The sequence below is a fragment of the Vicugna pacos genome, chromosome 17, assembly GCF_048564905.1.
Source record: "Vicugna pacos chromosome 17, VicPac4, whole genome shotgun sequence".
In the NCBI taxonomy this organism is placed as follows: domain Eukaryota; kingdom Metazoa; phylum Chordata; class Mammalia; order Artiodactyla; family Camelidae; genus Vicugna; species Vicugna pacos.
In genome coordinates, this window is record NC_133003.1 from 45477860 (window position 1) to 45489917 (window position 12058).

A 12058-nucleotide genomic window follows, 5' to 3' on the forward strand; every position below is an offset into this window, starting at 1 on the left:
AGAACAGTAAATGCTTGCAAAAGATCTTCTCGATCAAAACCAAACCAAACCTATGTCCTAGAACTGTGGTTCTCAACCAGTGGGGTGATTTTGTCCCCCGGGGACACTAGGCAATGTCTGGAGGTGTTTCTATGTTGTCACAGCTGAATGGTGAGAAGGTGCTAATGGCATCCAGTGGGGAGGGCCAGGGACCCTGCTAAGTACCCTACAATGCATTGGACGGGTTCCCCCAACAAAGAATTTTCTGCCCCCTAATGACAGTAGCCATGAGGCTGAGAAACTCTGTCCTAGGGTGTTTCTTCCAGACTTAGTGAGACTTTCATCTCTCTCTCTGAGGATATTAACCTAGCTTTTTTTCCCCTTGCCGTGGTTCAGGCTGTGGGCTGACTTTAACTTTTTAACAAAATAAACACCCTCCCCATCCACCCAAGCACTGGCCTTGGTTCCTGGAGCCCTGTGATCTGCAGGCTTTGGCCACTAACTGCCTGTGTGACCTCTAAGAAATCACTCAGGTTGTTTGTTTCCACTTATAAAATGAGGAATTTAGGCTAAATGATCTCTCCTCACCAAACGTGAAGTTTTCTGACTGCTATCTTGAGCTTTGGATTGGCTTCTCTTATGTTGGTCTTGAGGAATAGGAGACATGGGAGCACATGTCAGTCTTGGCATCTTCGCTGAGAAATAACTCTGTAGATAATGTACCTGTTTCAGGAGTAGCTTATTTAGCGGACATGTTTGTGAAAAGGCGCGTAGGTTTATCTTTGTGTGTGAGATGTCCAGATGCGTGAAGTTTAAACTGGAGAATTGCTCCAAACTTTAGATTCACAGCTGTGATTTCTGAGGTTGTCATAGAGGGGGCCCTGCTTAAAGTTGAAACTTCTGAGTTGGTGACTTCCTTTGGGACTGGCTGAAAACGAAAGCAGAATATGATTTTCTGTGCTCCAGAGAGAAGTGTTTTTTTTTTGTGCAATAGAATAAATGATCTCTCAATGGGGACACAATGCGTTTCTGAGGACGATCTGATTAGCCGCTAACGGGATGGGTAGGCCAGGAGCGGGCTGCACGGAAGCGTGGAGGGTGAGGTGTGGGGTGGTGTCCGGCTGGGTGTCCGGCTCAGAAATGCCGTGCTGCTCATCCTCGGTTCACAGTAAAGATCATATCGTCAAGACTCTTGGCTCAAAGGAAGTTCCAGAATTAACCGTGAGAGTCTCCCAGAGCAGAAGCTGAGACGGTTGTAAAGAGAACCTTTCTCCCTCTCTGGGAAGAGTCAACCATGGATGTGATGGGCCTCCCCTCCCCCGTATTTGCAGCCATATTACCATGTATGTGCCTGGGCCAGGGCATCTTAAGGAGGCTTGTGCTCCTCTGCAAGGAGTGTCCTTGGCCTCCCGCCAGGAGATTGATCACACACCTGGCAACTCTTCCTTTTTCTGGGCCTGCTCCTGTTTTCCCTCCGAAAGGCGTCGTGGTTTGCCTGACTTTGCCCCCCGGGGGCTGCTTGACCTGCGAGTGAAGTGGTGCCTTTGCATGTCGGCGGTGGCTGTGGCCCCCCAGGCCTGACCCACGTTTCAGAGAGGCCGGCTGCCTGTGGCCTTGTGGCTCTCCAGGTGCTTTTAAGTCTTTCTGTTTGAGCCCTTCTCTTTCCTGCCTTACTTTAATGGAAGCTTTCTGATTTTCTTCTTAAAGAGTCATTTTTAAAGCGAGCAACAATAAAACCAGTACTAAAAGACTTTGGCAAAGGCCCTTTGTTTTTGTGTGTGTGTGTGTGGTTTTTTTTGGCTGTGGATGTGCCAAGAAAGCAGGAAAGGCTGATGGATTCCCACTGGCTACAGTTTTCAGAAGAATAACTTTCCAAATGCATGGTGCTTTGGGGCCAAGTGGCAAACCTTGGTGGCTCTGTAGGTGTGATGTGGTCATCCGTTCCTCACCCGGTGGTGGTGCTTTGGTGGTTTGGGTCCCACTAGGAATAGTGGGGAGCACGTTCTGCTGGAGCTACTTGTTGGCATGTTCAGGTAAATACATGTCACAATGTGTCCCTTGTCTACATTCATTTGGACCTGCTGGTTGATAGGCTGATCTTCAGCTGATCATCAGAACCAAAAGCTTAATATGAGTGGTTTATGAGAGTAGAAAATAGAGCAGCTCACAAGGTAGAGTAACGACAAATGGGAATGTTTCCTATATTTTGCTTCTTATGTGTTAAGTCCGTTTTTCCCTTTTTCTCGTTTAATCCTTAACACAACTTTATGAGGTAAGCCCTCATGGTCCCCATTCTGCAGATGAGGAGATTGAGGCCCGAAAGCGTGGATCACTTGGTCAAGGTTACAGACCTCCTGTCACAGTTAGAACAAAGTCATACATTTCACCCTTGTGCCTTTCCGCTGGCGCTGGTACCTCTCTTCTCTGGCCTTCCCCTGCCCTTTTCTTCCTTTCCTCGTTCATGCTCCCGACTTTGTGGCCAGCGTTCTGTTTCTCAAACTTGCCAAGATCTTTCCTGCTGTAGGGCCTTTGTACTAGCTGTTTGCTCTGCCTGAAATGCTCTTCTGCCTGATTTTTTTGCGTGACTGCCTCTGTCTTGACTTTCAGGTGTTACTTACATGCCTCAGCTTGTCCTCTCTGACCAGCCAAAATTCATTTGTCACTCAATTGTATCAGGTACGATTGGGTGACAGTTTTAATTCTCTGAATAGTATCTATCACTTTCTGACTTGTCTTGATTGATTCATCTTGTTTTAAAATTTCTTTTTTGGGTTTTTTTTTTTTGAGGGGGGAAGGTAATTAGGTTTCTTTATGTATTTTTTAATTAATTTTTAATTTTCTTTTTTAGTGGAGGTGCTGGGGATTGAACCCGGGACCTTGTGCATGCTAAGCACGCACTCTACTGCTGAGCTATACCCTCCCCCTTGATTGTTTCATCTTGTTGTTTGTTTATTGTCTGTCTTCACTAGAATATGTGTATCATGAGAGCAGGGACTTTGTCTGTCTTCTTTGACCTACATCCCTCTCCACCCCTACCCACTGCCCTGTGCCTGGAGTAGGGGTAGTGTATAATAGGGACGCCATAAATGTGTTGAATAAAAAGGATTTTGGTTTCAAATCAAGGGGTCCTCTCTAAAGCTCTGGCTATTCAGTTGTATGTTTTGCATTTTAATCCTGTTCTATCTAATTTTTCATACATATACATATGAGTCCTAAGCACACAGCCAGCCAGTGTCAGAGCAGATCTTAAAGAAAATTTACAGCTGCATTTTTTTCAAACTTCTGGATCTCAGGAGCTCTTTATGTGCTTAAAAATTATTGAGGGCGCCAAGGAACTTCTGTTGGTAGGAGTTATACCAAGCTGTATTTATGTTATTCAAAATTAACAGAGAAAATATAAAAAATAAACCTATTGCACATTAACACAGTAGTATATTGTTTTATGGACATTAACTATATTTTCCAGAACAAAAAAAGTTTATGGGAAGAGTGGCACTGTTTTACACTTTTTCAAAGATTGATTTGCGATCTAGCTTCATGGAAGATGACTAGAGTCACGTATCTGCCTCTGCCTCCAGTTTTTTATGACATATGTCTTGCAGCCATTGGAAAACTCTACTGTACTTGTGTGAGAGGTTGAGTGAAAAGGCAAATGACACCTTGATGTTTTTATGAAAATAGTTGTGACTTTGAAGATCCCCTGAAACGGTCTTGGAAGTCCCCCAGGGATCCCCCAAGCAGCTTTAAGAGCCCCTGGCTTATAGGATAGATAGGTAATATGCCAGCTTGAGTGGTGACATGGAACACTCGAGAGAGGGAGAGACTGAAGGCTTAAGTGGCAGGATGTGATTGAATGTCCCTAAGTCTGGATGGCTATTGTGTCAGAAGTTTCTGTTCAGAAATATTTGCATGGGAATGCATTTAAGCTGCTTTTGCAGAACAAAATTGCTTCCCAGCTAAGGCTCCTCCCACATTGCGAAGGAACACTGAGAAGTTGGAAGTCAGTGGTGCTTGTGTTCATCTCTTTCAGATAAGCAAGATTACACCAAGCAGGCCAGAAGTTCTGCAGTGGGAAGGGTCACTGAAAAAAAGTGATAAAGCACAGGTTTTTCTCCACATCTGAAAACAGTGACTTGAAATGCAACTTCCTTAATGGCTGTCAGTCTATCGCTCTTTGCTTGGTGGTTCTTGCAGCTTTTGGCCTCAGATAAAGTTGTGTCCTATAATAAAAATTAGATTGTCTTGAAGCTTTCTTGCCTTCAGTTTCTGTTAACTGGTGTTAGAAGCATCAAGGTAGAAACTGTTAAAACTAGATAAGATATTCCATGCTAACCAACTTACCTGTTTAGGATGGGTGAATGATTACAAATCCAGGCCTCTGGGGAGTATTTTGTGTGTGTCCTGTCAAAGTTAAGGTCATCGGATGGTGAAACACCTGGGGAACTTGGTCATGAGAAAATGGATGATGTGCGCGTAACAGGGACCTTCAGTGCCTGACAACAGGGCTTGGAAGGGCCTGATTTAAGGGCAGTATCAATGGGTATTTTTCCCCCCTGGTTACTGACAATCAGACTATTCAGCCCCAAGGGCCAGGGGGCCTCATCTGTATTAAATACAAGAGGCTTGCTGATACATGTCAATAAAAATGTGTGAGTCTGTGGTTTTGGGGTCTGTTAACTGGCATGAAGTAATGCTTCTGGTTTCCTTCCTTGTCTGTCCACCCTTGAGGATTAAGTGATACCTTAGTTAACTTCTTGGTTAATGAGAGTGTTCTAACTTAGTCTGACTTAAGGAGTTTAGCTAACTTTTAAATTCTGAATTGTGTGTAGGTGAAAGTTGAGGTTTTTTTTTTTCCCAAAAAAATGAATATAATGCAGTTAGTTAAGTGTGTGCAGGGGAATTGCCACAAAGCTTTTAGCCAAAAAAAAAAGAAAGAAAGAAAGAAAGAAAAAAATCTGAGCTGCCTAAAATGAAATGAACATACTTTTTTTTTGATGAGGCTTTGCTTTAGCCTGTCTTAACACCAAAGTGGCAGAGGTTCTAAATGTTGAATTATCATTCCTTTGAAGAGGCTTCCATCCCCCACCCCCACCATCCAGCAGGGGCCTGGTTTGATGTTGGACGAAGGCGGAGTGGAGTTGAGGTCCAGCTGTCTGCAATGTTGTGACTTTGGGGGCTGAAAAGGAGTACCTTGGATGACCTCTCTGGGTGTCAGCCACCTCATAGGCCTGCAGAGGATTTAAACATTGCTGGGACCTTTGCTTATTTGGATGTGTTTCCAGCAGTGCTGACAAATTAAGAAGAGTCTCACGTAGAAGAGTCCCAAGTTATGGGCAGAAGTGCATGAAGACTCTGAAGGAAGAAAAGTGAACGTTCTCCTTTCAGTCTCATTTGAAAATAAAAAAGTGAGCCCTTAGTGCGGGCCAAGTGTTGTGCCCAGCACGTTGTGTGGATTATTTGGTTTGCCCGTCTGAGGCCCCTGGGAGGCAGGAACGTGCCTCCTTTCTTTTTTTATACGGATGAGGGAGCTGAAGTGCAGAAGGTACATAAGTTGCTTAGGAACACACAGCTTGTAATTGGTGAAGCTGGGGTTTGAACCCAGGTGTTGTCTGTTTCCAGCCCCCTGGGACATACTGAGGGGTAGTCAGTGGGAGACGGGTGCTCCTTCGCAGGAACAGAAGTTGGACGTTTTGTTTCTGGCTTCCGAATTTCTCATAGAAATCTACTGAAAAGGGCTCGCAGGCCTCTATTCTCTATTCCTGATCCAACAGTGTAAACTTGGCTTTGATTATTTTAAGGAGGACAGTCCCCTAAATACAGTTTGAATTCTTTTAGGCAGCAGATAAGTTGACACTGTAGTTCGTTGAACACAAATTTGACTGGTTGCCATGTCCCAGGCACTGTGCTAGGAACTGGGGTGGAACAGAGAGAAGGAGGAGTCTGCTGTCCTGGCCCTCGTGGACTCACAGTCTAATGGGGACGCAAACAAGTGAATAAGCAATTTCAGGACAGTGGAAGTGGGCCCAGAGAGGGTCATTGGGTGCTATATAGAGAAGTATGTTGGCAACATATCACCCAGATGTGTGGAGCAAGAGAGGGCTTCTCAGAGGCAGTGACATCAAACTGGAACTGTAAAGGTGCCTGGGAGTTAGCCAGAGGTGGTGGTGGTGGGGTGGATCTGGCAGGCAGAGGGAGGCGTATCAGGCAGCAGGGACAGCATTGCAAAGACCCCAGGGGACAGAGAGGCATACAGCATGTTGGGGGATGGATCTGGGAAAGGTTTGTCATGACCAGAGTATAGAAAGCAGTGGAGAGAGTACAGAGAGATGAGGAGGGAGAGGTAGGCAGGGACCAGATTGTGGAGAGCCCCAAAGAGTCTTGGGAAGGTTTTAAGCAGAAGAATGACGTGGTCTGATTTATGTTTTTATAAGATTGTTCTTGCTGTACGTGTAGAAAAGACTGAGATAGGAAGACAGACTCAGAGGAACAGGAAGGCTTTATGGAGCCCAGCTGAGAAATGGTATTGCCTGAGATTTGGGTAGGGGTAGGAGGAGTTTAAAAGAATTGGAGAATTCAAGAAATATATTACATAAGCTTAAAATCAGTAAGATTTGATGCCCAATTGAACTTCATTCATGTATTTGACAAATATTTACTAAGCACCTACCATGTGGTAGGCATTGGTGTTGGGAATGCAGTGGTATGCAAAACAGAGCACAAAACAGATCTGGGCTTTAACTAGAGCAAAGAATGGGATAGGAATGAGTGTGTTCTAGGCCCAAGACAACAGCGTGGGCAAAGGCCCTGTGGCAGGGATAAGAAGAGAGGGAAGACTGGAGATGCCACTGGGCTTTGTGGAAGTAGATGAAGTGGGTATAGAGGAGGAGAAGCAGATTGATGGACAGGTGAGTTCTTCTTCATGCATTCAGATGCAGTGGGCATCCAGGAGCTGAACCCAGTAGCTGTGGGGCATGAGATACAGATTTGGGACTCCTCGTCACATGGAAGACACTGGAGCCAGCAGAATGGACGAGATGACCAGGCAGGTGCATCAGAGGCAAGAAGCAACACAGATTCTGAAACCACAGATTAGGGGGACCATTATCCCTGGTTTCTGTTCTCTGAGAAGATCTCTGAATTTGCGTGTTTTTATTCTCACCTTTCGAACAAACAGAATCCAACATCCCCTTTCTTTCCATGTTGCTCGGGGAGCAGTTTCAGGGATGGAGAACTGAAGTTTGGCCAGCGGGCGGTTGAGTCTCAGTAAAGCCACTGTAGCTCCACCTACATGAAGACCTCACAGAGGCAGGAATCCACGTTTCTCTGCCCCCATCGAGCCACCTTGGAAGAATCCTGTTTTAGGAGGTGCATGGACTGCTTAGAGCGGTGGCAGAGGTAGAGGTGGTCTAGAAATAGCTTTCATAGATTGCAGCCGTACTTCCTGTCAAGTGCTTTGCTGGGTGCTTTATAAACACAGTCTCACCGAGTGAAACTCATGGCTACCTGCTGAGGGAGGTGCTCTGACTATCCCCCTTTTATCGACGTGAAAAGCAAGGTTTAGAGAGTTAGGGATCTGGCCTGAAGTCCTACAGCGAAGGGGTGGCAGAGCTGGGTGTGGAACCCTGGGGCTTGGGGCAAGGCAGTGTCAGGAACTGGGGAGGCTGGTGATACTTTGCACCCAGCAGCCGAGTCTTAAGGAGAAATCAGATAGAGAGCGTTTACGTCTTCAGAGGTCTTAGAGCATCAGAGGTCAGATCAGCAGCCGAAGTTCTCGGAGGCCGCTTTCCCTGTGTGGGGGAGGGGCAGGGACATGAGTATTTTCTGACCATGCTGTTGGAACCTGGGACAAGCCCCGCTGCCAGGTGTTCAAGCAGAAGCCAAGATCATCCATAGGAGACATGGTAGGGATGGCGTCGGGGGTGGGGGGAGGAAGATTCTATTATTGGGCGAGACATGGAATTACAGGCTATACAGGTTCCTCCTGACCTTGATTCTGTGATTCTGTGTATTTGGAAAGGCCAGAATGCTTTGTGGTTGGGAGTTGAGTATAATTCCGCATTGTTGAGCTTTTTCTCAAGGGGTGATTTAAGATAATTATCTTCCCTAAAGTAAAATGTCTCGTCATGGGTCATACAGGAGTTCATGTGTTAGGATACCAGCAGATTTTTTATGCAGGGGATCTTTTGCTTTACTGGGTTTAAATTTTTTTAAATGTATTACTTTTTCCAGTTTTATTGAGATGCTTGACATAGAACATTGTATAAGTTTAAGGTGCATAATGTAATGATTTAATATATGTATATATTGCAAAATGATCACCACAATAAGTTTTGTTAACATCCATCACCACACACAGTGGTGTGATGAGAACTTGTTAAGATTTATTGTCTTCGCAGCTTTCAAATATACTGTACAGAGTATGATTAATTACAGTTGTCATTTTGGACCTTACACCCTCGGAATTTATTTTATAATGAACAGGGAACATTTAATATAAAGAATTGTTTTCATTTTTACAATTGAGGTATAGTTGATTTCCAGTATTAGTTAAGCTTCAGTTGTACAACATAGTGATTCACAATTTTTAAAGAATTTTGAAGCCCTAGAATCATCCAAAATTCTTCATCTCTTTCCAAAAAAATGATAAAAAAAATAGCAAGCATTGCACAGTGGGGGTGTGCCAGCCCCTGTACCAGGCAGCTTTCATGCACTGTTGCACCTATTCCTCAACCCCTTGAAGTGCTGCCCCCATTTTACAGATGAGGAAAGGAAAGCAGAGGTTTAAGTGGGCTGGATGGCAGGGCTGAGCTAATAATAACAGCTAGCGGAGAGAGGTTGGCGTGTGAGCTGACCACCTGGGCTTGATCTCATAAATGTCTGGTGACCAACTCAGGAGTATGTTAGCAGAGAGCCCTAGGTGTCCGGACAGTGTTTGATGGACCCGGGCCATGCAGCTCAGTGGCAGGTTGGCACCGGCTGTTTTTCCCTTGAGTGGTCCCAGCTAGTGTGTGTGACACAGGAGCCCTGGGGGCAGCTGCAAGGGCACAAATGGTCCAGGATCAGATCAAGAGGCAGGCTCCCGACCTGCGTCTGAACAACAGGAAGTCTTCCAGAAGGTTGCTCCCGAGCCCATCCCTCACAGGCTGACTTTCCGCTGCCTCCCCTCCAGGCCCCAGAGGCATGTTCTGTTGACTCTTCGGACCTTTGTTTTTCCTTCCAGGACCCCGCTGGTGACTGTACCAGAATCTCTCCTTCCTCTCCCCTCCTCCCACCTTACCTGCCACCCTCTTTCCCATCCGTCTCTTCCTCCACTTAACTATTGGTAGGTGAGGGGGAACCTCCAAAGGTTTCCAGCCAGACCAGAGAGGCTTCTGCCTGGCCCTTGGTGAAGGTACTTATTGTTTGGGACCTTGGAGAAGAGTCTGTCCTGCCCCCTTTTTTTGTTTGTTTGTTTTTAAATTAGGCCCCCTGGCAAGTTCTCATTTGAGGATCGTTGACAGTGGTGGATAGGTCTTTGTTTGCAGAGGGAAATGTAAAATATGCCTAGCGTTTACTTGTTCAACTGTCTTCTCAATAAGCGTGTTGATTGGAAAGAAAATACTTAAAATTTTTTTCTCCTATGTGGCCATGGTGGAAAAATTAGGAGATACCAAAGTAGAAAAATTAGCAAGTAGAGTTGTGCATAAAAAAGCAAATCAGTTTTCCATAATCTTGTCACCGAGAAAATAAGAATGGTTAACATTTTAGTCCACATTCCAGGGGTCACCATTGATGAAAAGTTCTGTTTACCAGCCATGTAGACCAGGGTTGTAACCCCGGGCCTTCCTGCTTGCTACCTATATATGACTTGGGCATCGGAACCTCTGTTTCTCAACCATAAAATGGGAACAATGGTAGAGCCTGCCTCACGCTGTGATCGTGAGGATGCAGTAAGGGAACATTTATAAAGCCCTCAGCACGCTCGATGGTGGGCGCGAAAATGCTTGCCACATGTTAGCCATTGTTATCAGAAATGGTCATAATGCAGAGCCTTGCTGCGTAGGCATGGTGTCCTGACGTCTACTGGCAATTATAAATGACAGGCAACACTGAATGTGTCATAGTTTGTCATTCCAGAATGCTGAATTGTGTCCACCTCTTCCCTTGAAGGGCCTGAAGACTTATAGTAAGGTAACCAGATAGTGAGGCAAGTTCAGAGAACAGCAGTCATGCTATTTCCTGGCCCCGTCTTCACTGGGGCCAAATACTCTCATTCAAAGGGCAAGCCCGGAAGGGGAGAGTCTGTCACAGTACACAAGGCCCCTTGCCCTCCTGCCCCAGCACGTACCTGCTCTCCTGCGCTCAGTGACTCCCCGCTGTTCTTCTGGGAGGCCGAAGTGTGCAGACACAAATGTGGTCTGACTCAGAATTCAAAAAGAACTTGTTTCTCAGTAATCAGTCCCAGCAGTACGCTGACTTCCTGACACTTTATGATAAGGCTTTTCAATACAAGCACAGAAGGGAAATATTAATGCCCCTTAGTGGTTTTCATTTGTGCCGCTTTTTGGGATGTTGTTTGAAACACTGGTTTGCTTGTAGATAAAAAACATCCAGTTAGGAAGAAATGACAGGATGATAGACTGAATTGTGGCGTGGACCTTGGAAAACTGTCCCTCTGCACATCATTGGTGTGTCTTTCCCCAAGGTCTAGAGATGCCGGCTCTTTTGTCATAGAGCTGGTGTTCTCAGTTGCTGTCTCTCTCTATGGATAAGTTCACATTCAGTACAGTGCTCTTTATCTCTCTTGCAACATCTTGCTTGTTGTAGGGGATAAATTAGTTTTCACTGGCTGGTTCTTACACGCAGTGAACTGACGTTCTTTAGTGCTTTGTTTTCAGCACCTGGCACTCCTGCTAAGGTAGGAGAAATGGTTCCCGGGGTTTCCTGCTGATCACTGCTGCATAATTCTTCTGAAAAGAAAACTTGGCACCCCGAAAGCCATTTCAGGAGGGAACACGTTTCCACGCCATTGCAAGTCTTGTGGCTTTGCAGGGTGAATGCCTTCTGGTGAGGGAACGTGCGTAAAGTGATGATGGGAAAAGATGTTGAAGTGGGTCTGGGTTTGGAGGAGAGGTCTTGAGAAGACCTGGGTGACCCTGAATGTCTACATACAGGCATCTGAGGAAACGATGGAGAGTCCACAGCTGTCCACACCAGCTCACACACATCCCAGAGAACTAAGCTCATTTTTAAAATGTCAGTGTAGCTTTTTATTGGCTCCCACTCCTCAGTATTTATGGCCCCGATGAAAGCTGCTTCTATGAGTCATGTCTATATTTTTGTTGATATTTGTGTGTGTGTGTGTGTGTGTGTGTGTGTGTGTGTGTGTGTGTATCATGATTGCTGGGCTGCATGGAGATTTCCTGGAAGTTAAGAGCGTTTTCTAGGACTGCCCCTAATTAGCTATGTGTGTTGCTGACCAGGGCTCTTCACTGACCTCAGCCTTACTCTTCCTACCTGCATCAGGAAGGTTTTGGACCAGGTGCTTAAGATTCTTTCTCCCTCTGCAAGTGTTTCCCGCTGAAGGATGAGAAGGAAAGCCATTGAAATAGCATTTGGGTGAAATGTGTAGAGTTGTTGAATTCTCAAAAGGCCCCTAGAGCTCTAGGGTATTTATTACCAGGCTTCCTCTGATTAATTTCATTTTCTTGCTCTGGTACCTCGGCCCCAGCACGACAAGACCCAAGTTTTATACCAGGTGTTTCCTTCAGACTGAACATTCCCTGAGGCAGATTAAATATGTTAATGTTTCATAAGTCAGACTTTCCAACTCCTTAATCACTGCAAAGTTCCTGGCCAACTTCCCTGCCGTCTTTATAGTCACTATTTATTTTCGAGGGTCCTCAACTTGTAGAATTGGGTTCGGGTGTGGTTTTGTTAGAAACAGGCGTTATTGTGGTTGGAGTGTTCTGAAATTGAAGACTATATGGGAGAAACTGTTGCATACGTCTGCTTGGCTGAGTGAACTGCCTGCCTGTCACACTCTCATTTAAATTTGACTTTTAAGTAGGATGCTTTGGGAAATTGAGCTAAGCCAATT

General features: G+C 45.5%; 1 protein-coding gene across 1 annotated transcript in view; it reads left to right on the forward strand.

Annotated features, from left to right (window-relative positions):
• ITPR1 (inositol 1,4,5-trisphosphate receptor type 1) overlaps nt 1-12058 on the forward strand; it is a 298229-nt gene that overhangs the window by 10033 nt on the left and 276138 nt on the right. The gene's annotated exons all lie outside the window — the stretch shown is intronic.